Source organism: Cryptomeria japonica, chromosome 6 (genome assembly GCF_030272615.1).
Source record: "Cryptomeria japonica chromosome 6, Sugi_1.0, whole genome shotgun sequence".
NCBI lineage: Eukaryota > Viridiplantae > Streptophyta > Pinopsida > Cupressales > Cupressaceae > Cryptomeria > Cryptomeria japonica.
The window spans coordinates 78,232,746-78,245,314 of record NC_081410.1 but is presented as its reverse complement, the minus strand read 5'-3'; the positions used below and the strand labels follow the sequence as shown (position 1 = coordinate 78,245,314).

At 32.3% G+C, this 12,569-nt stretch overlaps 1 non-coding gene and 2 pseudogenes across 1 annotated transcript; 1 reads left to right on the top strand and 2 right to left on the bottom strand.

Annotated features, from left to right (window-relative positions):
- Positions 1-2,231: 2,231 nt before the first annotated feature.
- On the bottom strand, positions 2,232-3,198 carry LOC131072853 (cytochrome f-like; annotated as a pseudogene).
- A 3,063-nt stretch (positions 3,199-6,261) lies between these two features.
- On the top strand, positions 6,262-6,334 carry TRNAF-GAA (transfer RNA phenylalanine (anticodon GAA)). Its single transcript has one exon. It is a non-coding gene; the product is annotated as a tRNA-Phe (tRNA).
- Positions 6,335-6,646: 312 nt separating this feature from the next.
- LOC131072849 (NAD(P)H-quinone oxidoreductase chain 4, chloroplastic-like) lies at positions 6,647-8,170 on the bottom strand (annotated as a pseudogene).
- Between the last annotated feature and the right edge of the window lie 4,399 nt (positions 8,171-12,569).

The following is a 12,569-nucleotide window of genomic DNA, read 5'->3' as shown; positions in this document are numbered from 1 at the left end:
TGGATTGTTTGATAGGGATCCAAAGATAAAGAGAGAAACAAAAAATATCACTACTGTGTAAACGAATAGCTTAAGAGTAAGCATTATGTAATCTCTAGGATTCTTATTAGAAAACATAATAGATCATAAATTTTTGTATCATATACTTATTAGTCGAGCAAAGAAAAAAACAGATTCAGAATTGAATCTATTTTGTTTCTCTTTCTCCTTTGCTTGGAATTGAACAGGATAAATAGGAACTCGAGTACCAATTAAACTATCCTAAACTTGTTTAGGATTATCACAATTAATAAATTTATCTATCATCTTTTGAAACAAAAAATAGAAACAAGTATATAAATTGTCTAAAATAGAAGAAAATTTGGAATACATATATAAATTCTCATCCTTACTCATTCTTTAAATAAATATCAAAGATATGCCCCTCTATTAATAAAATAACATATTCTAATCAATACCTAATAACCCAAATTCCAACTGTGATGCAGTTGATATTGACTAATCCGAGATATTTTGATTTGTTGAGAACAATTGATGTATCACAAAATAAACATCAGAACAAGGAAAAATAGTTTTACACCAATTTGGTTAATGAAAATAATCCAATAGAAATAGTTAGAACATAACTATTGAAACAATAAAATTGTTTCCGTATCAAGTGAATACAAAATTTTTTTTGTACGGGGCCAAGATGCTTTGTGGTTAGGTGCAATCACCGCGCCAAGTGCTATGTTAACTCATGGTTTTGCTACTTTAGGTCTTCCAGATAAAATGCAGCAATTTGCAATGTTAGTACCCGCTTTACAATCTCATTTGTTAATGATGCATGTAAGTATGATATTGCTCAGTTATGCAACTCTTTTATGTGGATCCCTATCATCGATAGCTTTTTCGGTCATTATGTCCCAAATAAATCAAAATATTTTTATTAATGTGAAGAATTCCTTTTTCTTCAAAAAAAATGGGGATTCACACGACCAAGAAAAAAAGGAATTGAAGTATACTTTCGACCTTTCATTTATAAATTATCATAAATGGTTATTTACTAACCAATTAGACCAATTGAGTTATCGTGCCATTGGGCTAGGATTTTCTCTTTTAACTATAGGTATACTTTCCGGGGCAGTACGGGCCAACGAAGCATGGCGATCTTATTGGAGCTAGGATCCAAAAGAGACTTGGGCACTAATAACTTGGATTATATTTGCAATTTATCTACATACTAGAATAAATAGGGGTTGGAAAGGGGAAAAACTGTTAATTGTTGCTTCTCTAGGATTTATTCTAGTTTGGACCTATTACTTAGGCGTTGATTTATTAGGAATAGGGTTACACAACTATGGCTGGTTGATTTAGTAGAAATTAAAAAAAAAACTACATCTTTTTATTTATGTACTCGAATGATGAGTAGAGTTTATTTAATTTGACTTAAGAGGATACAATCGTATTTATGGAATGGTGGAGAGCAATTGACATTACTGCAGGTCTTCCTTAGGAAGGAAGAAGAATCAATATTATTGCCGGTAATAGAATATTACTGGGGGAGAATCGGGAACTCAGCAAAAAACAAATCCGAATTTTTCGCAAACCTATAGTTTCCCCTACAAAACTATAGTTTTCCCCGTAGAACTAAAGTTTCTAATGTTTTTGCAGAACTATTGTTTTATCATTTCAGTCCAAAAAGGAAAAAATTAATTAGAAAACGAATGAACTCCTCTGACTTTGGCGAGATAATGGTATATATATATATATATATATATATATATATATATATATATATATATATATATATATATATATATATATATATATATATATATATATATATATATATATATATATTTAACTTTTAACTTTTTCAAGGAGTAGGATAAGTTATAAAATCAGCGAGTATGGTAAGCCAAGATTACCAAATTCTCTCCTTCCCTCTATTTATGCTTTGATTTATTTATTTTGAATATGATAAATCAAGGTGAGAAAAGATAGCATATATATAATATTGAATGTCATGCATAACTAGGGAACTCACTGTTTAACAAGTTTGTTTCAAAATCACATTATTAAAGATGCACATATTCTTTATATCTTCTCATTCTTCACAATCAATCAACATATTCGAACAAAGGGAAGGGGCGAATGAAGGGCTCCGAAAAAGTATGACTTTATTATTGCAATTTTTATTTACATAATTGCATGAATCATCCATAAGATGGAGATTCACTTTTATGCGCCTAAAAATTCGTTTTGACCAATTGAACTTTCTCAAATTGTTTCTTCTTAAGAACCAGAAATATCTGTGCTAAAATGATAGATGCTAAGAATAATAAAAGACCTTGAACACGTAAAGGATCTTGAAGTACTATTTTTGCATTTTCCTGACCAAATCCACCCACATTAGGGTTATTCGTTAACGATTGATCCGCCTTGATGATTTCGCCTTCTGAAACAAGAAGTTCCGGTCCTGGAGGTACAAAGTCAACCACTTGTTGACCATCTGATGGATTATCAATAGTTATTTGATATCCAACCTTTTCTTTACGCGCAATTTTACTTACTTTACCCGTTGCTGAAGCGTTATAGACTGTATTGTTGCTTTTGCTCCCATCGAGATGACTTTGTCCTCTTCCTCTATTACCACCTACATATATGGGATATTTTAGGAAGTGAGCTGCTTTATTAGTAGCGAGTTTTGGTGAAAGGATGGGAAATACAATTTCACTATATTTTTGACTAGGAACAGGACCTATTATTAGAATATTTTTTTGATTGGGACGATAGTTTTGAAAATAAAGATCACCTATTTTTTTCCTTAATCTCAGGATAAATATGATCTAGAGGAGCTAATTCGAAACCTTCAGGTAAAATAAGAACAACTCCTACATTTAAAGTCCCTTTCTTACGATTAGCAAGAACTTGTTTTATTTGCTTATCATAGGGTATTTTAACAACTGCTTCAAAAACCGTATCAGGAAGCACGAACTGTGGAACTTCAATCTCCATAGGTTTTTTATCCAAATGACAATTGACACATACAATACGCCCAGTTGCTTCTCGAGGATTCTCATAAGCTCGCTGTGCAAAAATGGGATATGCATGTGCAATAGATGTGCGAGTCATTATATCTATCATTATTAAGACAAAAATTGATTGAGTTATCCACTTTTTCACCCAGTCATCGTAAGTTTTTCTATTTTGCATAGTTCAATTTTTTGTTACAATTCTTTTATTTTAAACAAATGGTGGTAGGTAACTATCATAGTTACCTACCTGCAATTCTGCTACTATATTAAACCTAATGCTAAAAAATAAGAAGTATCGCCCTAAAAAAAAGTAAAAAAGAGGGGAGGTCAAATGGGGGAGAAACCATTGGTTATTCATTCATCGAGTGATAAATTACTACAAGTGAAGGAGATATACGATTTAAACGACGGAAGATCCAATATTTGAAAATTGTGTCTAAGATGACTGGAAAAGTTGAAACAAGACTAGATATTATTCGTTCATTATGAGCAAATCCATAATTTTCGAAGATCCAATTGATCATCAGTTCCCAACCATGGGGCGAATGAAACCCAATACATAGATCGGTTACTAAAAGAATAGAAAAAGCTTTCATTGTATCGCTTAGGCTGTAGAAGACTTCTTGGATCCAAGAATTTAGAATGCCAAGTTTCTTCTTACCCAGAATGAGACAAACACTTAGAAGAACCAAACCTATTAGATTTGCTAATAAATGTGAGATGATGTGGATACAATCTTGATTATATATTTTGACCAATTGGATCATCTTTTTCTGCATCTCTACACGAATATCTTGTAAAGGCGTTTCTGAATAATCTTTCACCATTATTTCTAACAGGAATAGTTCTTCTATTTTTTCAAATTTTCTTATAGCGTTTTCTTCTTGTAAATAGTCATTTTTTTTTTATTGACCAGTATTCCATCAATTTGTAACCCAAGATTCTAAACTGTTCTGTAATGAAATTGAAATTGCCTAAGACAATACTATTAAACATGTAAGTTATTGTAGAGAAGCGAATGTTTTTATATTTGGCGACTTCCAATTCATGAATCACTAACGAGCTTGATTGACTCATTAGCTCTGTCCAAAATCTGAACAAAGTACGAATTATAGAACGAGGTATGAGATTCATAGAATGATCTTTTGTTTAATTCTTCGACCTTGAAAGTAAATTTCTTTTAGATGAAAGATGGTTTGTTCCGACTGAGAAGTAGAGTAAAAAAAGGAAGGATCTATCCTTGAAAATTGCTTGGATCCAGACTCATTTTCTATTTATTGTTTTCTTATTTAACTCTTGACCCGAAGAGTCACTTCAATTTGAGTGGCAAATAAATGAAAATTGAAGTTCAATTCTAGACTCTTTGGTACATAGAGGAGATGATAATATTTCGGGTGCATATGTAAAAAAAGGTGTAAAAAACAATATTTATCTACTTCATTGTATTCTTTTAAGATATTATATCCATGTTTTCTAATAGATAAAGAATTATATGGAGTGTTTGCGAACTGCCAAAGAATATCGGTATGGTTCCATAAGTAACATTTTGTGTTGGTGGAAATATACTAGCTATATGGTCTTTCTCTCCAGACAAATGTTATGCCAAATTTTTTTCTGGTATCTATTGGTACGAGATCTATCAATTTGTATATTAAGAAGACTTTCCCCCTCATTTCAAAATCCTTCAATGGATATGCGCAAAAAATGGGCTAATTCGGCAGCTTTTTGTTCCATTTCATGTAGGGTCAAAATTTCTTCTGTACGAGTTAAGGGGATGTCTTGTTGGCCCTTTATTTCCATATAAAGAACACGATGAGGAAAAAGACCTTCTTGAACTTCCATTTTGATCGTCTGAATATCCTTCATATGAAATTGAAGGAAAATACGATGATTTCTTCCGAGAAATCCCCAGCAAAAAAGGCATACAACTCCTTCTTTTTCATCAAACTTATTATAGCCACTACCCACATTGCACAAAATAGTGCACCACAAATAAGAGCTAATGAACAGACCTGCAATCCCATAAAAACATATCACAATTCATTGTGGCACAAAAAGTTGACAATAAGCATATCAGGTTCCTACAAAGGTAACTTGAAATTCCAACCACAAAAAATCCTAGTGAACCCAAAAAGAGGAGACAATCAAAAAAAAATTGCTTATTTTTCGAGACCATGTTATGGGTTCTATCTAGAGCCATTTGGATCGACGATTCATAACAAATTGTGTCCTATTTAATTTGAGGGATTGAACAAATTTTGACTCCCACCCCGAAGTCATTCTCATAAATTGGCTATATTAATAAACTAGCACTAGATAAGAATGAATTAAAATGAAACATTGCGTCAATTGATATTAAATTATTAAAATAAAGCAACAATGGGGCGTGGCCAAGCGGTAAGGCAACAAGTTTTGGTCATGTTATTCCAAAGGTTTGTATCCTTCCGTCCTAGGTGGAACAGTATTATTGAAAAAATAAAAAATAAGAAAAAAATTCTTTTTTGATTTCTCATCCTTTCATAGACTATACTTATAGAATAGAAATATGATTTCAATAAGATCTAAATATAGAAAGGGATATTTTTGTGGTGTACGATGGGGATACAGATAAGAACATTGTATAAAAAATGCAGAAAGAATATAATGTGAATGCAAATGAAATAATTGACATGCAATTATTGTTTTATGATTTCGTTCTACAAGAAGGGGATATGGCGGAATCAGTAGACGCTACGGACTTAAATTTTTTGAGCCTTGGTATGGAAAATTACCAAGTGATAGCATCCAAATCGAGGGAACCCTGGGATATTTTGAATGGGGAATCCTGAGTCAAATCCGATTTATAGAGACAATAGTTTCCTTTCCGAGAAAGGGATAGGTGCAGAGACTCAACGAAAGCTATTCTAACGAATCAACATAATTTGAATTGGATACAATACCTTATTTATAGAATGTCTTTTGTATTTTATTTAACACTTGAAAAGGCATTATATATCACCAATAAACAAAAATAATGATTAGAGCTTTAATTGTTCTAGGTTTGTTATGCCTAGCTTCAAATCAAAATTGAAGGATTTTTCCAATTAAGAGCTTCTCTAGAAAGAGATGATTTGCATTTACTTCCATTTTTGGAAGTAATTTTGCATCGTTGCTTCTACTCTTTCAAATGCTGTCTTTTACCTTTTTTGTTTTTAGTTGACAGGAGTTTGGTTACTGTGCTAGTATGATGCACAGGGGAAGAACCGAGATAGCTCAGTTGGTAGAGCAGAGGACTGAAAATCCTTGTGTCACTAGTTCAAATCTAGTTCCTGGCATGTATACTTTTATAAGTACGAAAAAGGATTAGTAGACCTTATTATAATAATAATATAGGCAGATATATATCTATCAATATTTATATATTTATATTGATTGATTTAGAATAATCAGTAGTGATTCTATGTTATTGAATCAATAGGGAGTTTTTCCAAGTTATTTCAAAGGGAATAAAAACTACTTGAAATAACTCAAACTAGAGAGCAATTTTCTCTATTTCATTCTATTTATATATCGTAAAGAAAAGGGCATAACTAGGCCTATTAGATAGTTTCCAATCCATCTAGAAGGTTAAAAAAAAAGATTATTTCTTAATAGAAAGATTGAGAGAAAATAACTTCTACCTTAGCATTATATAAAAATAGAACTAGATCGGGGTAAAGACCAATACCTATGATTGGTAGAAAGAGACAGATCAAAATAAAAAGTTCACGTGGTTCAAAACCTTATATCCATAGAACATTCGACGTAACATAGATAACAAATAAATGAGAGTTAATATCATTCCAATTGCCGCTATTGCAGTAATAATGATCCGAAAGGTTGAAGAATATTTATGATTAGTAATTACGCCCAAAAATATCATAAATTCTGCTACAAAACCACTCATTCCTAGCAATGCAAGAGAAGCCATTGAAAAGCTACTGAACATAGTAAAGATTTTTGGAATTGGTATAGCGATTCCTCCCATTTCATCTAGGAAAAGAGCACGTACCCTATCATAACTTGTTCCTACCAAGAAAAAAAGTGCAGCACCAATTAATCCATGAGAAATCATTTGCAAAATGGCTCCATTGAGACCTGTATATGTCATGGAACCAATTCCTATAATTACAAAACCCATATGAGATATTAATGAATAGGCTATCCTTCTTTTCAAATTGCGTTGACCCATAGAAGTTAGAGCTACATAGATAATTTGCACTGCTCCTATTATTATCAACCATGGTGAAAATAAAGAATGAGCATGAGGTAGCAATTCCATATTGATCCGAATAAACCCATATCCCCCCATTTTCAATAGAACTCTGGCCAAAAGCATACATGTACTATAATGTGCTTCCCCATGAGTATCTAGTAACCAGGTATGTAAAGGGAAGATTGGCAATTTTATTGCATAAGCGATAAAAAACCCTTAATATAATAGTATTTCAAGTGTGATGGGATAATATTTTTTAGCTAATAATTCAAAATCGAAGGTTGGTCCATGAGATCCATAGAGACCCATACTTAAAGCTCCCATTAAGATAAAAATGGAACCACCTGTAGTATACAAAAGAAATTTTGTGGCCAAATATAGACGTCTTTTCCCCCCCACATGGATAAAAGTAGGTAAATAGGAATTAGTTCCAACTCCCACATGAGAAAGAAAAGTAGAATATCTCGAGAAGCAAATAACCCCAATTGGCCATTGTACATTGCCAACATCAAGAAATGCAATAATCGCAGATTCTGAGTAACTGGCCAAGCAGTTAAAGTAGCTAAAGTAGTTACAAATCCCGTTAATAAAATAAGTCCAATGGAAAATCCATCAATTCCCAGTTTCCAATGAAAACGGATAAGATTTATCCAGTTATAATCCTCCTCCAATTGGATTAATGAATTATCAAAATGATAATGATAACAAAATACATAGGTCATTAAAAGAAGATCTAATAAGAAAATACCTAGAGTATACCATTGAATCATTTTATTTCCTTTATGGTGAAATAATGGGATTAATAACCCCACAGATATGGGCAAAATAACAATTATTGTTAACCAAGGTAAATTACTCATAATGAAGAGAAAAGAGACTTTCGATATCAAAACCCATGCTTTCAATTTTGGGTCGAGTATGGGTTTTGATCAATGAAAGAGGAAAAGGAGAATGAAAAATATGTATGGGATGAATCTAACTATCTTTCTTTTTTCATGGATTAGTAAGCTAGACCCATACTGAGCGTTGTTTCATGCCATAAACAAACATTTACACTTAAGAAATTTGTTGGACAAGCCGATTCATACCTCTTACAACCTACGTAGTCTTCTATTCTTGGAGTAGAAGCAATTTCCTTAGCTTTTCATCCTTCCCAAGGTATTATTTCTAATACATCTGTGGGACACTCTTGTACACACTGGGTACAACCAATGCATGTATCATAAATTTTGACTGAATGTGCCATTGAATCTAAGAACTCCATTATTATATAAAAAGTTTTTAATTGAATAATATTTTTTAATATATGGCAAATGATGATATATTATGAATGAATATCAAGCAAATCAATAATTGTATTATCGGTGATATAATGAATAGATTTAGATTCTAGTTGTTTGTTTTATAAAATAGATAGATTTGACCGAATCTGGTCTAATCATGTTAGACAGATAATTTGGATAATGAGTTCAATATGAATTATGCTCTTGATTGATCGTAATACTTATAATAAATAAAGATAAAACAAAGATCTAGATCCATTTTTAGAGAGACAGGTCTAGTATCTATTTGAATAGAAACAAGTATATAAATTCCTCATATGGAAGGAGATCTCTATTACCATTTTGACAAATTAAATTGATCGATACGAGTTGATTTTTTGTTACGATATATTGCCAGAACAATAGCTAATCCAATAGTTGCTTCACCAACAACAATAGCTATTGTAGACACCTAAAATTGTCATGTCTAATTAAATAAATATTTTTATTTATTTAATTACCTAAGCTTAATTCTTCTATTAATTAAATAAATCTTTATTTATTTAATTAATTCATTTATCCTCTTCTAGCCTTATTTCTCATTTAAATAAATACATTTATTTATTTAAATATCCCACTTATTTAATTGATCCCACTTCTTCTATTAATTAAATAAATCTTTATTTATTTAATTAATTCATTAACCTTTTCTACCTATGACACATGTTATTTATCTCTTAATTCATACACTACCTACCCCTTTCATTATTTTATTATTTCTTTTACCTACCCTCTAATCATAGCCAACCTCCTTTTACACCTCTCAATCTTATCCCTCCATTTCATATAGTGTCTTCTATATAAGGAGATGCTTCCTTCATTATCAAACCCCCTGTTGACTACTTGACTACACTACGTTTTGAACATAGGCGATCCTACTTGCAACCACATTTCCGTTCTTTGTTGAGCTCTTGTGCACACATAAAATCTGAGAGCAAATATATCAAGCAAGATAAATGGAGATAGGAAGAATGGAGATTCAAACCCTATTGGACATGTGATGGTATAATCTTTGTGATTTCATTTGATTTGCATTGTCTTAGGTAATCTTCATATGTTATGGTGGATCTTTGTTGTTGTTAGGCTAGGGTTTTGTGGTTGAATTCATTTAGCCTTTCAATATCGTTATTATTGTTATCCATTTTCACCATATACATTTTGGCATGCCCCGTGGGACATGTATTTTTGTTAGATCTGTGTTTTTTGTAGATTTTTCTAACCCTATATTATTGTTTTGTAAAACAATTTGGAGAATAATCTTGTGCAGCTAGGGTTTTGGACACAAAATCAAGATCTTGGAGAGATTTGATCATATCTCACAAACGGCTTGGAAATTTCGTACCAAATTATTTTTGCAAGTTGAAGAAAGTATCAGCAGCTCTCAATACAAAATTCAGAATTTTTGGAGCACATTTTCATTTTCTATGATTTTTTTATGATTTTTCATAAAAAATTAATTTTGAGAGAAAATGAGAGAATTTTTTAGATTTTCTTAGATTTTTGGAAATTTCATATAATTATACACAGGATCTGTTCTTTGCGATTTTAATTTTGATGCAAAATATTTTCCTAAAAATCGGATCTTTAAAAATTAGGGTTTTTTCTTATTTTGATCAAATCTCACAAACGGCTTCCAATTTTGGCATAAAATTTTTTTTGCGGGTCAGGAAAAATGTCAGAAGGATTCAATAAAAATTTCATATTTTTTGGATCACTTGGTCAATTTATATGAATTTTTTATGATTTTTCATAAAAAAATAATTTTGAGAGCAAATTAGCGAAGTTTTCGGATTTTCTTACATTTTTGGAAATCTCTTAGAATTATACAAGGATTTGTTCTTTGTGATTTTAAATTTGATGCAAAATCATTCCTAAAATATCAGATCTTTGAAAATTAGGGTTTTGCATTATTTTACTCATATTTCACAAACTGCTTGGATTTGTTGTAGAAATTTTTTTATGCAAGTTTGGAAGACCATTAGCACTCCCCAGTAAAAATTTTAGATTTTTTGGATCGATTTTGCATTTTATATGAATTTTTTTTTATTTTTCATAAAAAAATAATTTTTGGAGCAAATTAGCAATTTTTTTGGATTTTCTTACATTTCTAGAAATCTCTTGAAATTTTACAAGTGGTCTTTTTTTATGATGAATTAGATATTTGAATTGGTCAACAAAATTCATTGTTGAAGGCCCCTATTTCACAAAGTCTTTTGGATCTAAAATTTACGTAACTTGTGTGCTTGCAGGAAGGGGTGATTATTTCAATCAATCCAAACTACTAATAAATCTTTGTTGCAGGTCTTTGGCAAGGGTTTTTGGATTTTTATTGTGTGCCTTGTTTTCATAGACTAGCAAACACTTCAATTGGTGCACTAAAATTGAATCATTGTTTTTTGTGTCTTGAGCAATAGGCTCTTTTTGTTTAATCTTTAGAGGGCCTATCTTCTTGTGTGGTCATTAGGACTACTAGTGAGAAGAGAACGACCCAAGTGGTAGCGAGGAAAACCCACCTCTTTCGAACTACTATAAACAGTTGTATTCATGGTGAAAACTATGGATAACGTGTGCTGATTAGTTCATACCGACACTATGTCTCCCCATAAACCCGTTTGATCAAATTTATTTGATCAGTTGTAGGGTGTAACCCCTACGGGCTAGGAGCCTTCTGTATTTACAGAGCTGAAAGTGCCGCATGTATGGCCACACGAGCGGATGCCCTTACTAGCACCTTTTTGTTTTAGAAGCCAAAATCCTTCTAGTTGTTGAAGCAGGAGGTCGGACCTTTGGTAGCAGCCCACACACATACGGTTCTTAGTAGAGATACAAAGTTCACCACAGGGAGTTTTCGTGGGGACTGATGCTTGGCTGACCCAAGAAGTGAGTGCCGAGGGTGGAGCTAGTGAGGTTAAGCATCTAAGTATCCGCTCTGAATAGCGTAGCCTCGGGGGTAAAACCTCATGTGGGATCAACAACTATTGTCTTGGCCAGCCATAAGAATTGTGCTTGACTTATTTTAAACATTCAAAACATTCAAGACCAAACAACAAAACATTGTGTCTTTTATGTCTTCAAGTGTATGCAAAACATTTTTACATCAAACAACACACTTTTCTTGGAGTGATTTTGAGTCTAAACACTTACAAACATTGAGTCCTCATCAACATTGTGTCCTCTTGTCATGAAAAATAGTCAAACATTCAGATTTGGTCACAACCAACAACTTCACAAATTGGAAAATTTTTATAGTCCAGCAAACAAGAGCAATCAGTTTCAAAATTCTTGAGCTTCCTAGGTCGTTTCTCCAGGTTTTCATCTAGCATTCAACTTGTCTTTGGGTCTCACAAAGTCCATCATTGCTTTACATCTTGCATTAAATTTACATTTGTCTAAACTTGAGTCAAAAGGTCACTTTCTTGTCCTCATCATACTTTGTCAACACACTACATACAACAACATTTTGCTAAGTGGTCCTTCATCAAGGTCTATCACCTTTGGGTCTCATTTGGTCTTACTTAGAGTTAAGGTCAACTTACCTCATCAAGAGAAACTATCCTCTCTTTGGAAGTCGCACCTACTCTACTACATACATACTTGGTCTTACACTTTGGACATTGCAAGTACACCTCAGATTCATTTACATTCCATCCAACTCTGGGTCTTCCATACTTTTTCCATTTTCATCTAGTCTCACACATCTCGGTCAATACCTAGTTCATGGTTGAAACCCGTCTTAAAAAATCTAGGAGAGAAACTAAAGAGGCTCAAGAGTCTGCAAACATTAGTTCTTACGAGTATGACAATGATATCTTTTTCAATTCTGATCATATTACATTATCTGACATGGATGCCTATAGAAACATTCCAAATGTTGAGAACATGGACACTACAAACAACAATGATACACACAATGATGATATGGACAACTTTTCAGTACATTCAGTAGATGTGGAAGAATCCATTATGGATCCCTGTTTCAATCGATTGGTTGAG